This window comes from Calidris pugnax, unplaced genomic scaffold (assembly GCF_001431845.1).
Source record: "Calidris pugnax isolate Ruff unplaced genomic scaffold, ASM143184v1 scaffold44, whole genome shotgun sequence".
NCBI classification, from domain to species: Eukaryota; Metazoa; Chordata; class Aves; order Charadriiformes; family Scolopacidae; genus Calidris; species Calidris pugnax.
The window spans coordinates 48775917-48796930 of record NW_015094506.1 but is presented as its reverse complement, the minus strand read 5'-3'; positions in this window follow the sequence as shown (position 1 = coordinate 48796930).

The window sequence follows — 21014 nt, the reverse complement described above, 5'->3', positions numbered from 1 at the left end:
AGTTTGAGCTGGTGATGGATAGAAGGTACCATGTATGCTAATCTACCAAAAGTACATACATGTCAACCATCAGAAATCTGACAAAAGCAAAGCAAGAAAAAAAAAATAAGATCACCACATTCATTTGTGTATGAAGATGCTTACCCATTTATTAAGGAAAAAAAAAATAAGATCACCACATTCATTTTGTGTATGAAGATACTTACTCATTTATTAATATGTTTTAAGCCATGCATATTCAGGTGCTTTTTATTTTTATTTGGTGGGTGTTAATGGCAAGAAAAGAGTTTAAATATGCAAAACCCCAGGAAAACATAGTTGCAATGAAGTTTCACATTCATGATCTCCAAAGCACATATGTAGTTGTCATCATCACAGCTCATAATAACTACGTACAGTCAAAAGTGCTCAGCGTTTACTAGAAGCCAAACAGGCAGATGGATAATCCTTTGTATACGTGTATACGTAGTTTTACTCTTGCTGCATACCACTGATCATCCTCCCTCCATCTGCAGACTCTCTCTTCAACTGCATGTTTGTCCTTTTTTAAGCCCAGAGCAAGCTTTCATAAACAGGAGAAGTGCAAATGAAATACAAAGATATTCTACATCTTGGTGTGCACTTGACACAGCTTCAATGGGCACGACACCGGATATATACGCATATTATCAAATTAGTTTATTTTTTAATTTATGGTTAAACTTCAGCTCTTAAATCCACCACACAGTCTGCATTTTGGCATGCATTGAAATTCAGCTTTGGAATGTGACAATTGGTATCCTGATAAGTAAACATGGTTGAAAGGGAATATATGAATGTAAGAATACTTGTATTAGATCAGACCAAGTGGGGTGTACTCCTGTAACTTGATTCTAACAACAGGTACAAGTCTGGAGGACACAATATAAAACAGAAGGGCAACAATCTATATTTCTACTTATCATTCTCCTATTCTCCATCTATTTCCATTTCAGTGACTTGCGGTGCTGGTACCCATGACTCCATGACTTTACATAGTGGAACAGTGATCTCTCTTTTTCTCTCTAATACCTTCTAAATAATTCCTAATTTGCTTTATGATGGCTACTGAGCACCAGCTGACATTTCAGCGGAAATATCTTTTTCAGCAGTAAAAACTTGCTTCTGAGTGACAATAGTTACGTCAGTGCATTTCATTTGTATATGAAAGGATTGTCTTTTCTTCTTCTCATCATTTTACATTTAGCTATGCTGAATTTCATCTGCCTTTTGTGTTTTTTTTTCACTTATATAAGCCTTCTGCAATTTTTTGTGGTCAGATCTCATGCTACCCTGAATAATTTACTATCATCATCCAACTTTCTTACATCACTGCTCACCCCGTTATGCAGGTCAATGAAAACCATATTAAGTAGAACCATCCCCTGCACATATCCCTGTGGAATTCTGCTGCTGACCTCCCTTCACTGGGAGAATTGACTATTTACTCCCACTGTCTGTTGCTTGTCTTGTAACCAATTATTTATCCACATTATGACCTTTTTATCTCTTATGCATGGCTGCTTAATATCTAAATCCAAATAGATTATATCAATCAGACCAGCTTTACCCATATGTCTGCTGACCCTTTCAAAGATCTCCAATAAATTTTCAAGACAGTAGTTCCTTTTGCAAAAGTCATACTAACTTTTCCGAGGTAAAGTATATCTATCTACATGTATGCCAATTCCATTATTTAATAATTTCCACTGTAGACAGCAGGTTTACAGGCCAGTAATTCTGCAGATGTCCTCCAGTTTAATTTTTTTTAACTGAGGGTTTGTCACCCCCCAGTCTTCACTAAAACAGTTTTAAATTTAAGGTTAGATATCAGTATTAGTAATTCAGCTACTTCATCTCTGGGTTACTCTGGAAACTCTAAATAAACATTCTCTGCCTGCACATGCAGCCTACAGAATTACCCTTTAACCTTCCTGCAGGAACTCCTGTAAACTCTTCTGCCATGCAAGTGTTTAAGGTAGTGTTCACCATTGCATTTGTAACAGACTAAGTGCTCAGCCAGTCAGTTACTACAACTCAACTGAGATATCTTAATTCACTCAGTTGCAGTAACCCAATTATATTTATATGCTTTGAAATAGGAAAACTGTGTCTCTGGTGAAAAGAATGTAGCTCGTAATTGTTTCTCCTTCAAACTCTAATACATTAGAAAATGACCAAGATCTTCGTCTCTTAAGGCCATACTGCTTCATCAGCAGATGTTCTGCAAAATGGAAAATGGACTATATACCGTGGAAACCTATATATCTTGTGTTGTTATAGCAGTCATTATCTTTCTTGTTACTGCATAACTTTATGCACTCTGAGTTCACCTCTCATTATAATCTTTATCCTACTCAACTATAAACTTATTAGGCTCCATCAATATGACAAGCTGTCCATTTTGCGTCTCTCAGCTATTTGGGTCTTTGCTAATAATCATCTTTTCTTATTTCTCATCCATAAGTCAGCATAAGTAATATATGTCTTCAGCCATCTTGCATGTCACAGTAATTTGGCCATTGGCAACATGTGACAGTCTGCATTTTGATCATCTGGCTGAACTAATATATCTTTTTAAAAGTTTTTCCCTATGCATTGGTATTATACACTTTCAGTCAAACTGCGTGTAAGTAAAAATGTGTCTGATTTTGAATAATACATATACACACTCATAACCACTTGTTCTTTATTGTTTCATAAACTTCACAAAATTGAATTGAAAATTCAAATTCAAATAAAGAAGCTGGATAAATTTGTCTGTAAATTAAATCTATTTTTAATTTTTCAATGAGTAAATGCAGAATAGCTCGTTGTCACAAAGTTCCACTGCCCACCATAACTAGCTGTCTTCAGTTTGTTTTACCTTTCCATTGACTAGTGAGATAATTTAGCCTTAAGAGTTTGTACATGCTTTGGACCATTTCGAATATTATCAAGAAATCACCTCGTGCATCCCCATATGTTGAAATATTTTTTGCAGCTTGAAGATTTAAATAAACATTTTTAAAATATTATTTACTAATAATGACTCAATCAATACACACAACACTAACTAATGTCATCTGAAGGACTTTAAACTGTGCAGAAAGATATGACAAAGTGAACTGTAAAATCAAAGAAGACCAAAAAGGATCTTCTCTTTAGGTAAGCCAACACTCTGTACTCTAGAATCTTCAGTCTCCACAAAGGAAAATGAAAAAAAAGAATCATACTCATTACTTCCATTCTGGAATTTCACCAGTCTTTTCTAACCCCTGAAGGGAACCTGTAAAGAAAAAATGCTGTTCTGTGTTTGCATTGCAACTTCTATTCAAAGTCCAGAGAAACTGCAACAGCTGAAAACATTTTGAAAACATCATCAATACCTAATATTTTATTTTCCAGGTTTTTCTCTTTCATCTTGCTAACTGAGAGACACATCAGACTTTTTATTTTAAGGTGTGAAAATATGGCTGTGTATCTTGGCCTGTGACTGCACCTTTAAGAGCCAGTGCAGGAAGACTTAAGAAAGAAATGTTCCCTAATTCTAACAGTTTCATTAAAGCACCAACCAAATTATGCTCTGTAGAAGATAACTGAAATTACCATCTCTAACTTTTGATAGAAAACAACTAAACTTGGATATTTATTAAGAATTGTCTCCTATAAACCCTGTATCTTGGTTCATGGAATTAGTCTAAAAAAAAAGTCTAAAAAAGAAGGATCATAATTGGTTCTAAGCTGCAATTTAGTCATTAAATAATAATACAGATTCAGTAACAGAATTAAAAACATTTAGGTAAAACGTCTAATTAACTTGAGAAAAGTCATTTAGTTTGGTTCATAATCTAATGAAGTTCATTCTTTTTACTACTCATAAAGATTATTTATTTTTAGTATAAATTATTTTTGTTTAAGGACCATTCCAATTACTGAGGCTAAATTGTTAATTAGCTAATTTCATCTTGATTACATTGCTGTATTGTTTATTTTTACTTAAATATGAATAACGTCTTCTCATTCTCAATTGATTTACTGTTGCTCTTGTTCAAATGTTTTCATACAAATATGAATAATTTTATGTATGTCAGCAGCCTTCCAGTAAGCTACATGGACCAAGAAGGTTTAATAACCTGTAGAGGTCGATTGGTCTTTGTGTCTCCTATACCAAACACCAGATTTTAGAGTTCAGAGGTTTAGGCAATAATTTGCTTCTTTTTGTTATAGTGTCTCAAGAAGATACTTTATGGGAATTTTTACTGAAGCAGCCACGGTGTCTAGATCCTAATTATAGAACTAGAAATTATGTGATGTTTTGTTAGAAATTAATGATGTTCATATTAACCCTAGCCAGAATGTCGCATTTCCTGTTTTTGAAGCATGTGATTACTGAGCTATGACAGCTCAACTTGTTAAGAGAACCCATCATTGGCCATCAAAAATGCTGAGTACCAAACTTAATGAAATTTAGTTTCATTAATTAATTAAAGTTTGTTCCTCCCTATGGTCTGAATATATGGTCTTCTGTGTTCTTCACTGCTAACTTTGGTCATTCAGTTTAGGAACAGCAATGCTTAAACAGGGTGGCATATTGTCCTGGCAGACCCTCTTGTCTGAGATCACAGCCAGAGCTCATGTGATACCTGTGCAACCAATGAAGAGTAGTCTTTGTCCTCAAAGAGCAATTCAGGCTATCAGAAATCTCAAGTATCCTTCTTCCATGAAAGTTACATGGAATCTGGTCACATCTAGGACATTTGGTACTTCTCTTCCTAGGAAACTTTCTAGAGCTACATTGCAGGAAGCACTGACTATCCTGTCTAGCTTTCTGTGGCCTTAGAAACCTGAATTTCAGTAGGACTTTGACATACATGCCACAGTTTTGGCTTCAGATTAATCACTTCTGCCCATCTGACATTCCAGTGAGTCTTTACGTAAGGACTGATGGACCCTGATGCTAATGAGGTCTCTGCTAATTAGCTCTGAGGTCTCAGCCACAGTGATGATGCTGTCCATCATCTACATAGTGGTATCATAAGAATGACAAACCCAGGAAGCAAGACAGCTAATTCAGTAATCTCCTTAATTTTATGAATATCAAATTCTTATCACTCACTTCAGGAAATGCACCAGTTAGCCTGTTAGAGACACTTATGATGACATCTTCTGCCTCTTCTGTGGATAACTAACTGTTATTTCACCTAGAATCATGTAAGGTAGTTCATGCAAGATATTTCACCACAGGAGTCATGCAAGAGGGTGCCTGACACTATCGACTGTTGCTTAAATCACTACCCTTTGAAAGAGAAATGAACAGTCCCTAAACCATGTTTTTTATTCAATAACTGACTAATATAATACGTGTAAACAGCTTGAAACAAGGTACTGGATGGAGGACAGCTATTCCTTCATCTTCCTGTCTTTTCAAGCAGTGTATCTTGGCAATGGGGAATTGAAGCTGAAATGCCTTGCAGGGAAAATTACAAGCACGGTTCCAGCTCTGTGGGGGAGCTTTAATCACTTGTCACAAGCACCACCAGATACAATCCCCAAGAGAATTTTGTGACTTTAAGAATATGTCCATTGCTTCTGTGTTTTGTCTAAGTTTGATAGTGTCAGCACCGAATGAGCATTCTGCACACACTTTAAAACCTAGACCTCTTATGGGTCACAACACAGCTGGGAAACAGAATTGCTAAAAAAAAATAATTAAAAAATTGAAAACCAGCCTGCACACGAAATAGGAACATTTAAAATTAAAACCAAATTTCTGGAGTCTCTGCCCTGCTTCTGCACTGTAATCAGAAGACAACACTCTGTGCCTGTCTGGACCCATATAGGTATCCAGCAACCTGGGTGCATCATAAATGGATTCAGGATCTGCAGTCAGATTAGATCCAAACTCATCCTTAATACGTCATTCAACCACATCAACAAAAGACAGGGATATGGTTGTTAAAGCCAGGAAAATGGAATTTTTTCCCTCAATAATAAAGGAGAGAATGTCGTCAAACCATGATATTTCACTAGGGTGATATGTAAATGCTAAAGACTCAAAGACTAATTTTGTAAATAAAAAAAAAAAAAAGCCAAGATGAAAAAGGCACTTAGAGTTCAACATGAAACCTTTTAGCAGCTCTTGAGCCAGTCAATATTCCTATGCTACATGTTTTCTTTTACATCCTATGTGTACTAATGACAGATTAACAAGCCACATAGGTAGAAGTGGGAGTTTGAAAGCCAATTAGACGCTGTGAATTTTCCCAAACGTGTCAAAATAAGAGAAGTGACTGTGCTAAATAACTCAGTGCTGGTACACTGGAGAAAATGAGTGATTAATAAACTTCAGTGCTTTTATTTGCCTCCTTGAGGCATGGTGATGTGGCTGCTCCACACTGTGAAGCAGAGAAGTATGTGTACAACACAGGCAAGACTACATAAATCTTCCAAATTAGTATTTTAAGGTAAACTTCCAGTCTTCTGCTTAACAATGAATATTGGTTGATATATGCCAATACAAGTGCCAGTTTTTTCTCACTATTTTCTATTAGAGTGATGTTCTGAAGACATGGATGGAACCTGGATGGATTTTTTTTCTTTAATAATTATTATTTGTTTGTAGAAAATTCTAGAAAATTGAGAGTAAGTATCCAGAGAGTAAATAGGATACTTCTAGCTAAGTATCACAAGTCCCTGCTTCTCTAGTACCCAGTCCTGGAAAGAAATTGTGTGAACCAAATGCTTTGGCTTTATGGTAGACCTACAGACTTCCTGGCTCACTGACAGTCACCCTGCAGAGGCAGAAAAGAAAAGATGGGGAGGTAAATACTATTTGGCAGCCCATTTCTAAGCTAATGTCAATTTTAGTTTGGGCCTGAACTACAAAAGAGAAACTGCCAAGAGCTTCTGGGGGAAGATACAGGAAGAAAAGATTCATTTTAGAATTTGAAAATTGGTGGATTTCTAGGACTGACTCTTTTTTTTTTTAAAGTCACCTTGTTTCAAGGTCCCCAAATCATTTTGTGGAAGCGTTCTATTGATCTCTGTTCTTATATCTGTGCAGTACAGGTGGATGATTTTGACAGTGGAGAAGTTTCTGTGACTTGCGTGGGGAGTGATTTCAGTTCAGTGACAATAATTCTGTTGAAAACCTAACTGTTATGCTTCACATCTCCAAAACTAACACGTAAGTGAAAATTTGCTATTGATCTTTGTAGCACTAGAAGTTCCCATGACACTGCCCTTTTGTAAGACAGAAAAAAGAGACTTGAAAGACAGAAAAGTCAGACCACTCACTTTCCATATAAAGGTGATAGACTAACCCATTACCCAGACAGTACAAATATGTGTTCTATTTAGCCATGATTCATGCATTAAGTAGCTCACCTGCTTGAAGACTCAGAAAAGATTTAGTAAATTTGGAGAAGCTATGTAAACAGCAACAAGGACTTTTCTTCCGTCTTAACACACCAAGGGGTGGAAATGTTCCAAAGGTAGTCTTGAACCTCAGCAGGGTGGATTGGAGGAGGAGTGATGAGCTCCTGCATTGCAATTTTAATTAGTAGGAAATCAAAGTTGTACATCAGACATGGGATTTTTCTCTCTAAATCAAAAGGACAGCAGCAAAGCTATCAGCTTTGTGCTAGACAAGGGAAGGACCTTCCCCGAGGAATGTAAGATCTAAGAATGCATTTGAAAATAACCATGACAGCAGCAGAAAAAAAAATAAGAATCTGTGAGCTTGCAGCTTTCCCCTGTACTGACTTGGTGAAAGGTGAAGAGGAAACGTGCAGAATATTTCCAGCACTCTGTCCATAGAATTTTCAGGTTGATACCATCTTTGGAATTGGATCCAATGCTGTGAGTTTGCTGACCTTCCATAAGGAGAAAAAAAGAGAGTATCTTTTATAATGACTATTGACTTTTTTACTAGAGGAAGTGTCCTCATTTATGATCCCATTTAATTGAGACACTATGTTAAAAGACAATTCTTAGATCAGAAGCTTGATTTTGTCACTATTTAGAAAAATAAAAAATATAAATCTGCCATTATGGGACCAGCACATAATAAAGCAACCTATAGATTTGTGTTTTATGCATAATACATCTTTATATTAAGAAGGATAGTTGTTTTTACTTTGACCTTTTTCTTCCAGGTTATACCAAATGCATTGACATTTCAGAGTGCAATTCAGTGATGTCTGTGTTGGTTTTACCACTGGGAAGGTGGTACAATATCCCATGAGAAACCTTAAAATAGTTAAGGATTGAAAAAAATTACAAAGTTTTGTAGGCACTTTCTGTAGACTGGAAAACAAGAATGTCCAGTTTAGAATGATTCCACACACCCCTGAGCTCACCTACCTTCATCCCAATGAAGTGAAGAAGTATTTCCAGTAATATCAGAAGCGTTGTATTTGTAGGACAGATATGCCATTAGCATGCCCTTATGGACACCTCTCCTACATAGAAGTCTGACAAAATGATTAAAATATGACTGCCCAGAAGGAAGTATCACAAATTTTACTCACTCAGGAGTGTACAAAGTAATTATCATCCAGTAATGACTATAAAATTAAGAAAATATGTTGCTTTTTTGAGCCTCAGGGTAAGTTTACTTATTCATTGTCTGAGACTGAATCTGAAGATGTCTCCAACATTGCTACAGACATTTTAAATATTTTGCTAGAGGCTAATTTTTAAATAACTGACTGACTAATTAGTAGCATCAAAGTGTGGAACTGTGCATCACCTTTGGTATTTACCTACTGCCATGAACAAAACTCATGATATGCTGTGACAGTGTTTTCAGTGCTGAGTTGCTCTTGGCTTCTTTCTGAGTGAAGGCAATGGACAATTTTCAAAACTGACTGAAATTCTGTGCCATAGCAGATGTAGTCTGCAGACTTCCCAAGTCCCATTGGTTAAACAGTTGTCTTCTCTCACTCTGCTGAGCATGATAAAAGGTTGTCCCTCTCTGCTCTGAGCCCTTGGCAACAGGTGGAAATCCTCCTACGGAAAAGGGAGGTGTATATACAATTTCTGGCACCATTCTCTCTACTCCAAACACCTCTTCCCTTCTGTCATCACCTCATCTCACTTCCTCTCTAGGATTTTTTTTTATTCTCCCTGCTTCGGTTTATCTTTACTTTTGCCGTAAGCTATTTTCTCTTGGAAGAGTGTATTTGACTTCTCTGCTCTGGCAAGTGTTTCTGTTAAGCCAAAAATAAATCAATGAGAAGTTAGGGTCAAACAAAACAAAACAAATAATCCATAGTCAGTGCTTCAGCATGTCTGAAAAATAGGAATGACTCCACAGTTTTAATTCCTAGCAGGCTGCTAGATCTGCAGTGGTCCTGGTCTGTGTTGACAGTGCAATGGGGAATTCCCGCTGTAAGTCTCTCAAACCATTTTGTCCTTTCTACCCAGGAGAGTGTAAAGCACATCCTAGAAGAGGCAGACCACACTCTGCCTTTTTCTTTTCTTTTGGCAATTCAAAAGTCTGTGTGCCAGACTTTACCTCTAAACCCACTAAATTCTGCTTTGTATCACTGGGATGCAAGAAAAAGACTGTTACTCAGTTGACTCCTATCCCATTGAATCTTGGCATTGAATCTTCTAGTTGCAGAAAATAACATTATTTTAGTAAACGTTTTTTAAAAAAAACAACCCTAGTGTCAGACTGCGGTAGTTGGGATAGAGCCCAAGTCTGGATTGTAAAATTGTCGACAGTTGCTTGAAGTTGAGGCCCTGAAAACAACACCACTAAGACTCATCTATTCATCAGCAAAATACAAGAAAAGAATGCAATTAAATGTCTTCATTCATATTGTTTTGTATGGCTTTAATGGCATTGCACAAATTGCACAAAAACCAGGGATTTGAACTTGGGCTATGGAAATAAGAGGGCCAACAGCCTTGATGTTGGACCATCCTTCATTTTTAGGTGTTGTATAACATCAAAATCATATAACAAAAGACAGGTGCTTTTGAGCTGATCTTTGGTGCCATCCCTACTAAAGAGTAACAGGAATGAAACAGCAGGAGTAAGTTAAAGAAATGCTATCTCCTTTATAAAACTAACATAGAAATAACATTAAGCGTCAAATAGGATTTCTCAGTTAACCTTCAGTCTACACATCCTCAAATTAAAAAAAAAAAAAACCAGACCAGAATAGTAGCATTTTGTACCCACGCTACATGAGTGTAACTGACAACACAACTCAGAAGAAGAAAGCAAATTAGACCTACTGTGTGTTGTATTATTTTCCATATTCGAACGCTAATGGCTTTCACATTTAGTTAGTCCACCGTAAGCAGGCACATAAAATACCCTGATATGCAGTGTGCCCTACACAGTCAGTTAAATTCCAAATAAAATGGGCTGTAGATTTTTTCAGTGAAATTTGGGCCACATTATTTTATTGATTTTCCAGCAGACAGTCTAGTGAAATCAATGGGAACTCTGAACTCTGCTTAGTAATCAATGGTACTATCTGGCCATTAGCTGGTATTAGAAGAGAGATCCAAACATCTGATAGACACAGCTAATAGCACACACATCTCATTACAGCTGTGCAGATCAAACCAGGAAAGTGATGGTAACTTTACTTCCACGTGGAAATGCTACCAATAGAAAAGAAAATAACAGCGGAAAAAATGTTGCTATATCACATCATCTCGTAAAGAAGGCAAATCATTAGGAAGCAAGTCACCAGTGCTTTCTATAAAGAGTAAGCATCATTAAACAGTCACAGCAAAACCTGCAGCATTTGAGATTAGCAGTTCCTGTTGAAAATCTTACCCATTTCTGTCAGCAACAGGAATCTATGGGTGAAATCCTGACCCCATTAAGCCCCAGTTCTCAGCAACTTAATTTTGTGCACTTTTTACTTTCAGTTAATACTAAGAAATAGAGTTAACAGAGTTCAGTAACCTTAAGAACAGAGTTGATTCATCAGATGGACTTTGAAGTCACACCTTGCAGAGACAAATGTATGTGTTTTCAGGATCTGTGATATTTTTAGCCATGCTGCTTCCCTTGATCTGTGCTGAGTTTTGAATTGTTCCGACATCGTTTGATCAATCTAAAAAAAAAAAAAAAGGATTATATATATGTGTGCTGCAGTGACTTCAAGTAGACACATTAATTCAACTTGCATGGAAGACAGAGACTTCCTGCAAAACATTTCAGATTTAATTCTCCATAGGACAAGACTGTGTGAGGAGCGGCATTTAGACACCTGCTGGAACCAAAGCAAGATGTTTAAAGCTATCAAGCTATCTCAGCTCTCTTGTTTCTATGTTGCATTAATTTCTGTATGACTGTGTCTGGGTGTCACTGTGACACTGGTATAAAAATACCTGGTTTTTTGACAAAATTTTACCTAATTAATGGTTTCAGGTTTTGTTGCTTTATTAACGTTACTAACTAGAGTGATAACATCTTTGGGTGTCCATAGTCTTACCAGAATGTTAAAATGGTGAGCCTAACTTGCTGGAGCCACATGATGAGCTGATTCTAGGACTGCATGGAGTGGGAGAGCTTTAAGACCTGCCCTTTGTCTACCTCCAAACATTCAGTACATTTAAACAAAGTAAAGTCTCTGTTGGTATCTGCGTTTCTGTCCTTGACCATGCACTGATCCATTAAGTACTGACAGCCCCAAGAGCTGTTTTGAAACCGTTAGTAGAATTCACAAATGAAGACTATCCCAGTCAGCACATAACAAGAAGGAAACACCGGTGACTCACATTTCATCTTGTACAAGAGACAGCAAAATGATAGCAACGTGCCATTTGTACTCAGAAGAGTAGCAGCTTCAGCAAACAAAGCCTACCAGGGAGAACAAGAACAAATTCTTCGTTTATTTGATTTCTACCTTCTTGAAGAGTTCCACGAGTACTGATCCTGAGGTCTGGTACTCTGAGTTTTGCTTTTTACACATAATTGTATCCTCACTGAAAGATGGATTGCAAGCTGGGCCTCCAAGGCAACTGCCCTAACATTCTCATTGTCTGTTCCAATGAATAATTATTTTCATAGTAATAATAATTATATTATGCAAAGTGGAAGAGATTCTCTGAAATGAAGAACTGAATCTCCATTTGGTCAAAATTGAAAAATATAAAAAGGGTAAAAGAAAATCATATAGATATGCCACCCTCCTTTTCTAAAGTTAAAATTTTCGTGGCACATAGGTGCAGTCCTTCAGAGACCACTTCAGACTGCTCAGTGCTAAGCTGTGTGGTTAGAGGCTGGTCACCATGTTCCCCGAAGCCTGGCACAGCTCAGAAGAACAATGCGTGGGCAAATGAGGCACACGGAATAGGGCTGTTCAAGGAGAACGTTCAGAACATTGTCCTTGGTGTGAAACCAAAAAAAGTGGTTCAACCAAAGAAACTTTCTTACAAGAATAACTTGCAGAATTAAGAGAGTTATTGCCTGTAGAGGTACAGAACTCATGGGAAGCAGGGGAATGGCATTTGGAGGTTGCGTGAAATTTATAAGGTATTTTGTTATGGTATGGAAGGGTAGAGGTCAGAGTGGATTGCGAGGAACAAGCATGAGAAAATAGAGCAGAAAGGGAGTCAAGAACCTGGCTGAGAGCAAATATGTTGCTGGTCTGTAGGCTTCTTTGGCCTAGCCCTGTGCCTGATCACCACATAGGATTATTAAACCCTATTCCTGCTTTCAGTGTGATCTCACATACAGTTCTCTGTGTGTGTGTGTGTGTGTGTGTGTGTGTGTGTGTTTGCCAGCAACTGAAGAAGGGACTGCAGGTCACAGAAGCCGGTAGGTCTGGATACCAGCAACCAGAGTGACCTGAGTGTATGTTTTCCGAAGGAACTGAGGGATTGCATGTGTGAGTGCAATTTGCTGGCAAACTCCAATCCAGAGCAGCTGGTGAGCAGGGTAAGAGACCTGCGAGGCAGCTACGGGGGAGCTGGGGCTCTAGATACCGGGTTGACCAGGGACTGAGAGATGGCAGCTTGGGAGACCACAGGTCTGGACCAGATGCCAGATAGACCTGGTTTTGTGTGCGTATATTGAGAAGTTTGCATCCCAGCAGCTGGAGTAGGGTGCAGTCATGAGGGGCCAGGAGTCTGGGGCCAGTTACTGGGTAGACTATGTGTCTAAGGCTGGTTACGAAGGGTTCCTTATTGTCTTCGTATATATATAGACTTTCACCCTGACCAGCAGAAAACAAGGATCAGCACCAGGCCTTCCACATTGCAGAATCACAGAATCTTCTAGGTTGGAAGGGACCTCAAAGATCATCTTCACTGATTTCTGATTTCATTGATTTCACTGAATTTCACTGAATTTTTAGAGTTGGAAGGGACCATAGAGATCACCTAGTCCAACTCCCCTGCCAAAGCAGGACCACCCAGAGCTTGTCAGAGCATGTTACTCAGGACTGCATCCAGACGGGTCTTGAAAATCTCCAAAGAAGGGGACTCCACAACCTCCCTGGGCAGCCTGTTCCAGGGCTCCGTCACCCTCACCGTGAAAAAGTTTTTCCTCATATTCAAGTGGAACCCTTCATGTTCCAACTTGTGCCCATTGCCCCTTGTACTCTCACTGGCAACTACTGAAAAGAGTCTGGTTCCCTCCTCCCTCAGCCCACCCTTGAGATACTTGTAAGCATTAATAAGGTCTCCCCTCAGCCTTCTCTTTCCCAGACTAAAGAGTCCCAGCTCTTTCAGCCTCTCCTCATATCTGCCTTACTGGTCCTCCCCTTGATTCTTATCCATAGACACTCAACACTGCTGTCATACCTACTGCTGAGTTCTAGGCACATGATACTGTTCTTGACATAAAGGGCCACCCCACCGCCTTTCTTTCCTTGCCTGTCCCTTCTGAAAAGCTGGTAGCCATCTATCACAGCACTCCAGTTATGTGAGTCATCCCACCACGTTTCTGTGATGGCGACTAGATCGTAGTTTTCTTGCTGTACGATGGCCTCCAGCTCCTCCTGTTTGTTGCCCATGCTGTGTGCGTTCATGTAGATGCATTTCAGCTGGGCTAACCGTCCCACTATTTTTCTGGGAGGGCAAACTCTAATTCCCACCTGTCCGTGTGCAGACATTTCCGCAGTTATCATCCTATCCCAACTCCTTGTGTCTTCATTAACACATGTGTTTCTCTCACCCACCTCAACTGCTGCAACAGGCTGCAGGACCTTGCTGGCACCTTTACCTATTAGCTCTGGTGCGGTTGTCCCGGGCGCCACTTTAGTGACCCTGGTTCCAACCCCGTCCCCCTTCAAATCTAGTTTAAAGCCCTCTCAATAAGCCCTGCTAACTCCTGACCCAATATCCTTTTTCCCCTTTGGCTAAGGATTTCCCCACCTGCTGCAAGCATTCCTGGTGACCTGTAGGTCAACCCGTGCTCGAAGAATCCAAAGTCCTGTCTTTTACTCCAGCTTTTTAGCCAAGAGTTGAATTGCTGTTTTTTTCCTATTTATCCCTTCATCCAGCCCTATGCCTAGTGGGATAGAAGAGAACACAACCTGAGCTCCTGACCCCTTGACTAGTTGTCCCAGGCTTCCAAAATCCTTTTTCATTGCCTTAAGGCTTCTGGTTTTCACTTCATCATGACCCACCTGAAATATCAGAAGTGGGTAGTAGTCTGAGGGCTGAACCAGTGTGTGGATTTTTCTTAGTATATCCCTGGTCCTGGCCCCAGGGAGGCAGGTGACTTCCCTGTGGAACGGGTCTGGCCTACAGATTGGACCCTCTGTACCATTCAAAAGGGAGTCACCAATTACAATCACCATTCTTTTTTTCTTTGTTGTCGAAGTCCTTAGGTATGGGGGTGGGTGACCCATCCAGGGTGCCTCACTGGGGAGATCGTCATCTCCAGTATCATTTGCCTCATCCCCAAAATCCAGAACTCTGAACCTATTTTGCAAATGTAACTGGGGGTGTGAAGGAGGCTGTTGAGGGTTCCGCTTGCCTCTCTGAGGAAGGACCAGCTTCCATTCCCCCCTTTCCATTAGGTCCCATCTCTCTGCCTGGTGACAGGGCAGGAGGGGATCATCAGCTTTTATTAGAGACTCTTCTCGCTGCCCTTGCCCCAGGGTACAGCTCCACCAGTCTATTTCACCCTCGCATTCTCAACCTTTCCACTTCTTCTCTCAGCTCTACCACCTGTCTGAGCAGGTCATTTATCTGCTCACATCGCATACAATGGGTGTCCCCGGGTCCCTGTGGTGCCACAGCCAGGCTCAGGCACTCGGTGCAGCCAGGGCCCTGCACAGCCGCGTCTTTGTGTGGGAGCCGGGTCTGAGTTCCCACATTTTTCTTGACAGGGGCTTTGGGGCGTTTGGTTGCCAGTCCCTTTTTTGAGCCTGAGCGGTCCATTCCCTCTCAAACCCTCCCTCTCTGTCTTGCGCACAAGCCCCTCTCCGCCTGCTCGCTCCAACACCTGAGGGCCGCTTCCCTCACACTGTGCGCACGTGCGCCTGCGCGCTCAAATACCCGCCCTTCCGCTCACGCGCTTCCGCTCACGCGCGGCCCGCACGCGCTCGGAGCCCGTTGCGGCTATGGCCGCTTTTACATGTGCCGCGGCTCGCCCGGCCCCGCCCCCAGCTGCGTCAGCCTCTCGGCTCCCTCGCGAGATTCCCGACTGGGTTCGGGTCTCCCCGCTCTCCCTTCGGCTTCCCGCCTCCGGGAAACCCCCTCTCCGCCTCAGTCTACATCAGGTTTAAAGCCGCCGCACTCACCGCTGCCGCTGTCCGCGTGATCTTGTCCTACCGTCAACCTAACTGACAAAAACAGACACCTGCACAACAAACAAGAAGCATTGCCATCACTAAACCATACCTCCCAGCACTACATCAACCTGTCTTTTGAACACCTCCAGGGATGGTGCCTCAGCCAACTCCCTGGGCAGCCCATTCCAATGCCTGATAACCCTTTCAGTGAAAAAATTTTTCCTAATATCCAGCCTGAACCTACCCTGGCGCAACTTGAGGCCATTTCCTCTCGTCCTGTCGCCTGTGACTTGGGAGAAGAGACCGACCCCCATCTCTCTACACCCTCCTTTCAGGTAGTTGTAGAGAGCAATAAGGTCTCCCCTCAGCCTCCTCTTCTCCAGACTAAATAATTGCTCGTATTTGTGTGGTTGTTGTGAACGTTTCTGTGGGTGCTGGTAAACCACTATGTGCAGTGTGCGAGCGTGTCCCTTGGGAATAAAACCTCAGGTTCTCTACTGGTTGGATCAAGACACATGAAGCCAGAGCATCCTCCTGTCCATCAGGGTACCAGATTCACATGTCTCTGGCAATCTGTTTTCTTGTTTGCTCTTTGTCTTGCCTTGAAAGCCCGAATAGTTTCCTCCAACCCCTCCTCCTCCTTTTTCCAGGGCCCAGTTCTGTAAAGCGTTACATTCCCTTTAATCTCTTCTCTTTTGCTTTACAAAACAGCTATGTCTCTGTGAGTGAGGATCAAAAAAGAACCTCTTCAGGCTACTGTGTTATCATACCATTGGAATACCCTTTATTGGGATCACCATACTCCTGGCTGAGTCCCTTTTGGAAGTGATAAAACTGCAAATAAGCTGCTGTAAAGCCACGAAACCAGGTACCATAACCTTTAAACAATATGTATTTCCAAGCTTGTCACGGTGAGCACAAAATACAAGGCAAGTGTTGACTACTAATCATAAATCTGTAAAGCACATCTGATTTATTTTCACCTGTGATGAAAAATAATCACAGCATAACTAAATGAGCTGAAAAAACAGAGACAGTATGTTAGCTGGTAAAATTTAGTTTAATTCCCTATATACAGCTCATTTTTTACCACAGATGCTGTGGTAATTTACAGCATCTAAAGTTTGACCCATCAGGCCAACTTTGGACTTACAATTGTATTTGTCACAACATACTCAAGATCTATTAGTTGTACAGCATCACTCACCAATTATTTATGATTTGTTTGAAAAAGTGAAGGGCTGAAAGCAACATTATGCTCATGTAGTTTGCTATTCTGCACAGCACTAGGAAGAAGTATGGTTTTTCCCAAAATACTGCTGAACTTGAACTTAAGCACATATTTTAAAGATTTATTTAGTCTTTATTTTGAAAAAGGAAAAAAAAAAAAGCTGTGGTGATGAAGAATTTATGAAATTATGGTGAATTTATGAAACAAGCTGACAATCTCTTCCAAAGTTTAACTTTCATCTCCATTAAAAATGTATAAATTTTTCAGTTCACATAGTAACTATATTTAACATGTAGCCTTTTCCTCAAATGAGTAAATATCACTTGATACAGCTGAATAAATGGCATGTATGTTCTGCTCTTTAACTGTATTGTGCATGTTAGAGACCAGCTAATGAATCTGTCTGAGAACTGTGTCTGCTTAGGAAAAAATCTCATCAATACTCTGCATAAAAGACCAATGTAGGAGTTTCATTAATGTCTCTTTAACTGCTTTCTAATTAGCAATTATGGCACTTTCCTATGATTTTTCAAAAGCTAATACACAAATGTAACAAAATGTTTTTTAAAAAGAATAACAGTGCTTTAGAAAGAAAATCCCCTTGTGCTATAAATAAGATCCTGAGAAATAATTGCCAGCTGGCTTTTTTAATGCTTATTTTGTACAGGAGAGATGATGACAGCTATATTCACTCCAAGGAGACCAAATCAGTACAGAACTCCGTTGGGTCTTTTTCTCTCAGACTCCTTTTTCATGCTGGTCCTTTTTCTTGCATCCTTTTTGAGTCTGTCAGACTACCACAGACAATTATTAATGTATATCATGTGCTTTGTTCACTGAGGAGGCTTAAAATGCCTGTTACAGAATTGCAAAACCAATCTGCTCTACATGAAGGCGAGGGAATATAACTCTAACAGTGACTCAGTAAGCCCCTCTTTGAATTAGTGTGCTCATGAGAGCTGAAAATTAACACAAACACATGTGCAGAGCCTCCTTTGAACATGTGAGTAAACTTGGCAACTGTTAATTGTGGCCTCTGAAACACAGGGTAGGTGCCCTTTACATAATTGGACTCAAGAGAGAAATTGCAAAATGTAGCTTGGGGGTTTTCCTTTGGGAATAAAGAAAACATCTACCTCGTGAGGTTAATTCTTAGCAAAAAAAATTAAATATATATATATGTATATCCAATTCCAGCCTAAATCTTTTCTAATTCAGTTTTATGAAAGGTTAGAGAACTTTGTAATAAATAATATAAAGAAAAAAAATAACCATGCTGCTGAATTTCAGGGATATTTAGTCTTATTTCAGTTGGAGTTTTGAACAATCTGGTCCTTTGTTTTTCCTCTACCCAATAACACTCACGGTTTCTTAACAAACAAATTATTAATCATTTTTCTAATAAGAACAGAAAAATCATCTACTGCTAAGGCAGAGGCACCATGAGAATACAGTTCTAGGAAAGTATTTGTCCACAAGTCAGACATGAAGAAGGCCTGTTTGGTTTATTACAATTGTCATAACTAAAATATTAAAGGAAATACAAGTTATAGCAACCAAAGCCACCTTCAACTGGCACAAGATGATTCAGTGGTGCTAACGCTCTGTATTAGGTATTAGACATTAGTGCCTCTGATTCCTATCTATCTTCAGCTTAAGAGATTCAAATGCATGTAATTGACATTCCCAAAAAAGTCTCAAGAAGCATATGGTTTCAGTGTGTCACCTTCCACCCCTCCTGCTGAAATTTGACCTATTGACTAACAAAGAAAGTAAGATTCATAGGAACAGAATGGAAAGAAGAAGAGAAAAAAAAAGGGCAAATATCCACTCTGTACAGATGACCTAATGTAGCCTTTGGGTCAGCAGGAGAGCCCTGAACTCTGGTAACCCCATCACTGTTTATACATTTTATATTAAGCAGTCATTGGGAAAAAGTAAAAATAATTCTGAGATCAGGAATCTGGAATTCAGACTTCCCATCACCTCCTGGATGAATATCTTAGCAACTAGGCTAGTTTATTTTTAAAATGAGTCCAATCCTTAACTTAGCTGGAGTAGAATACTTTGTGTACAATATACTCCTGTTCTCTTGGTTAAACAACAGAAATCAGTCTTTAGTCATTAATCAAACTACTCATTTCATACCATGAGGTATTAATTTTGTCAGTTCACCTTTTACACTCTTTTTTTCTCCCAGGTAAGTGACCAAATTCAAGGCTCCTTGGGTGGTCCTAGACATTTCTTAAAATATCATGGGTGTTATGAGTAGAGCTATCAAACTGTTTTAGTGATGGGGACTGTTATAACAAGTCACTGAAGTGAAAAGCTGCTAGGCTGTTTAGTTAAGGAATAAGAAGAAAAATGCCATTAGGGAAAAAATAAAAAAGATTCAAAACTTTGGCAATGTCATGCTGAAGAAAAATCTGCCGGTCCATTGTGTGTCCATTAAGATGATGGCATCAGCTACGTGCAGTTTTGTGTATGCTTTCCATCCTGTTTCAATATGCTTCTCAGTGAGTCCTTGCATTCAAGCTAAAATGAAGAATTTTTACAGGCAATCTCATTCTACCTGCCAAATGACAGGTCATTGCAAAGATGTTCTGATACAGAGTGGCCTCCTTCACCTACTCCTTACCTCTAGTCCACTTAAGAAATTGTTTTGCTCCTTCTCCTCCCCACAATGCTCTTCTTTTAATATCTTTCCTTTTATTTTCTGTAATGTTCCTCCTTTGTTCGTCCATGGTGGTTCTGAATGCTAATGAGTTCACTTCTGATTTAGCATTTTGTGAGGTCAGTTTGTGAGGATACTAGAGCAGACATTGTATTTTGAATTCCAGATTAATTAAAGAAGTCTTGAACGAGGACTCAATGTCAGTTATGGGGGTAGAGAAAAAAAATATGGGTTCAAAAACTTTAACCAGAAAATGGTGTTAGGATAAAGGCAGTAACAAAAATGCTGCAGACAGTTCAGAGACCCTATAATTTAGTGAGAACAATTACAGTGCTTCAGTTTGCAAGGTACACATAGATTGGGATGATGCAAGTACCTATGAGCAGGCACTTGCTGAGATATTGCCTAAATGCAACCTTGATCAGAATTGGAACCAATTTTCCGTATTTAATGAAATATTTTATTTTTTCTCTACTTAAAAATAATAAATGCAGAGTTGAGTTTTTCCATATCCATTATGCATATCCATTAGTCATATAACTTTTTTTTTTAGTTTGGATTTTAACAGCGGTCTACTTCACTTGACAAAGAGTCTACTACTTTGAATTTTTGTCTCAGACTCCCTATATCTCAGTACTGAACCTGTGTCTTCAACCATGTGTACTTAGCATGAAAAAATAAACTAAAAAAAATTTGAGAACTCCTTTCACGGAATGTCCATGTTTTATATGTGTTGAAAATAATAAATGAAACTCTAGATACTTACCCCAGCGAAACAAACCATTCCTTCAGACCCAAAAGAGGCTTATTGTCTTGTATTCATGGTCATATCACCTTGATTTGATGCAAGTTACTTTTCATCATCGACAATTAATACCAGTCTGTGAGCACATCGTGCTGTCAAGGACAGCCATTACCTTGGTATGACAATGTCTAAAGAAAGCTGTGCTTTAGCATAGAAATAGTATTAACATAAAAGCTGTGTGTGTAATTAACAAGCACAATGATTTGGACATGAATTTCAGAAATGTCACCAACCAGTAGCTCCAACTGTCTAATCAATAAGGATTTTTTTGGAAACACTCTTCATTTATGCTTTATCTTTAAATTTGTATAAAGTTATAAAAAATCTTTTCCAGATATAAATACTTTTAATCTGAAGTTTATACCAGGATACATTGGGTCTGTATTGTCTTTCAGTGTGAAAATATTTCTCCGTACAGTTGAATTGGTTAGAAATGCCTTGGTATTACTGCAAGTAATATCAGCTTTACAATGGCAATACCGTAATTTTAAGCCTCTCCTTTAAAAACTTTTTCAGTTTCAGTTTATTTAAAAAAAAATAATTATATTTTATCAATTTTACTTACTGCATGGTATTATATCA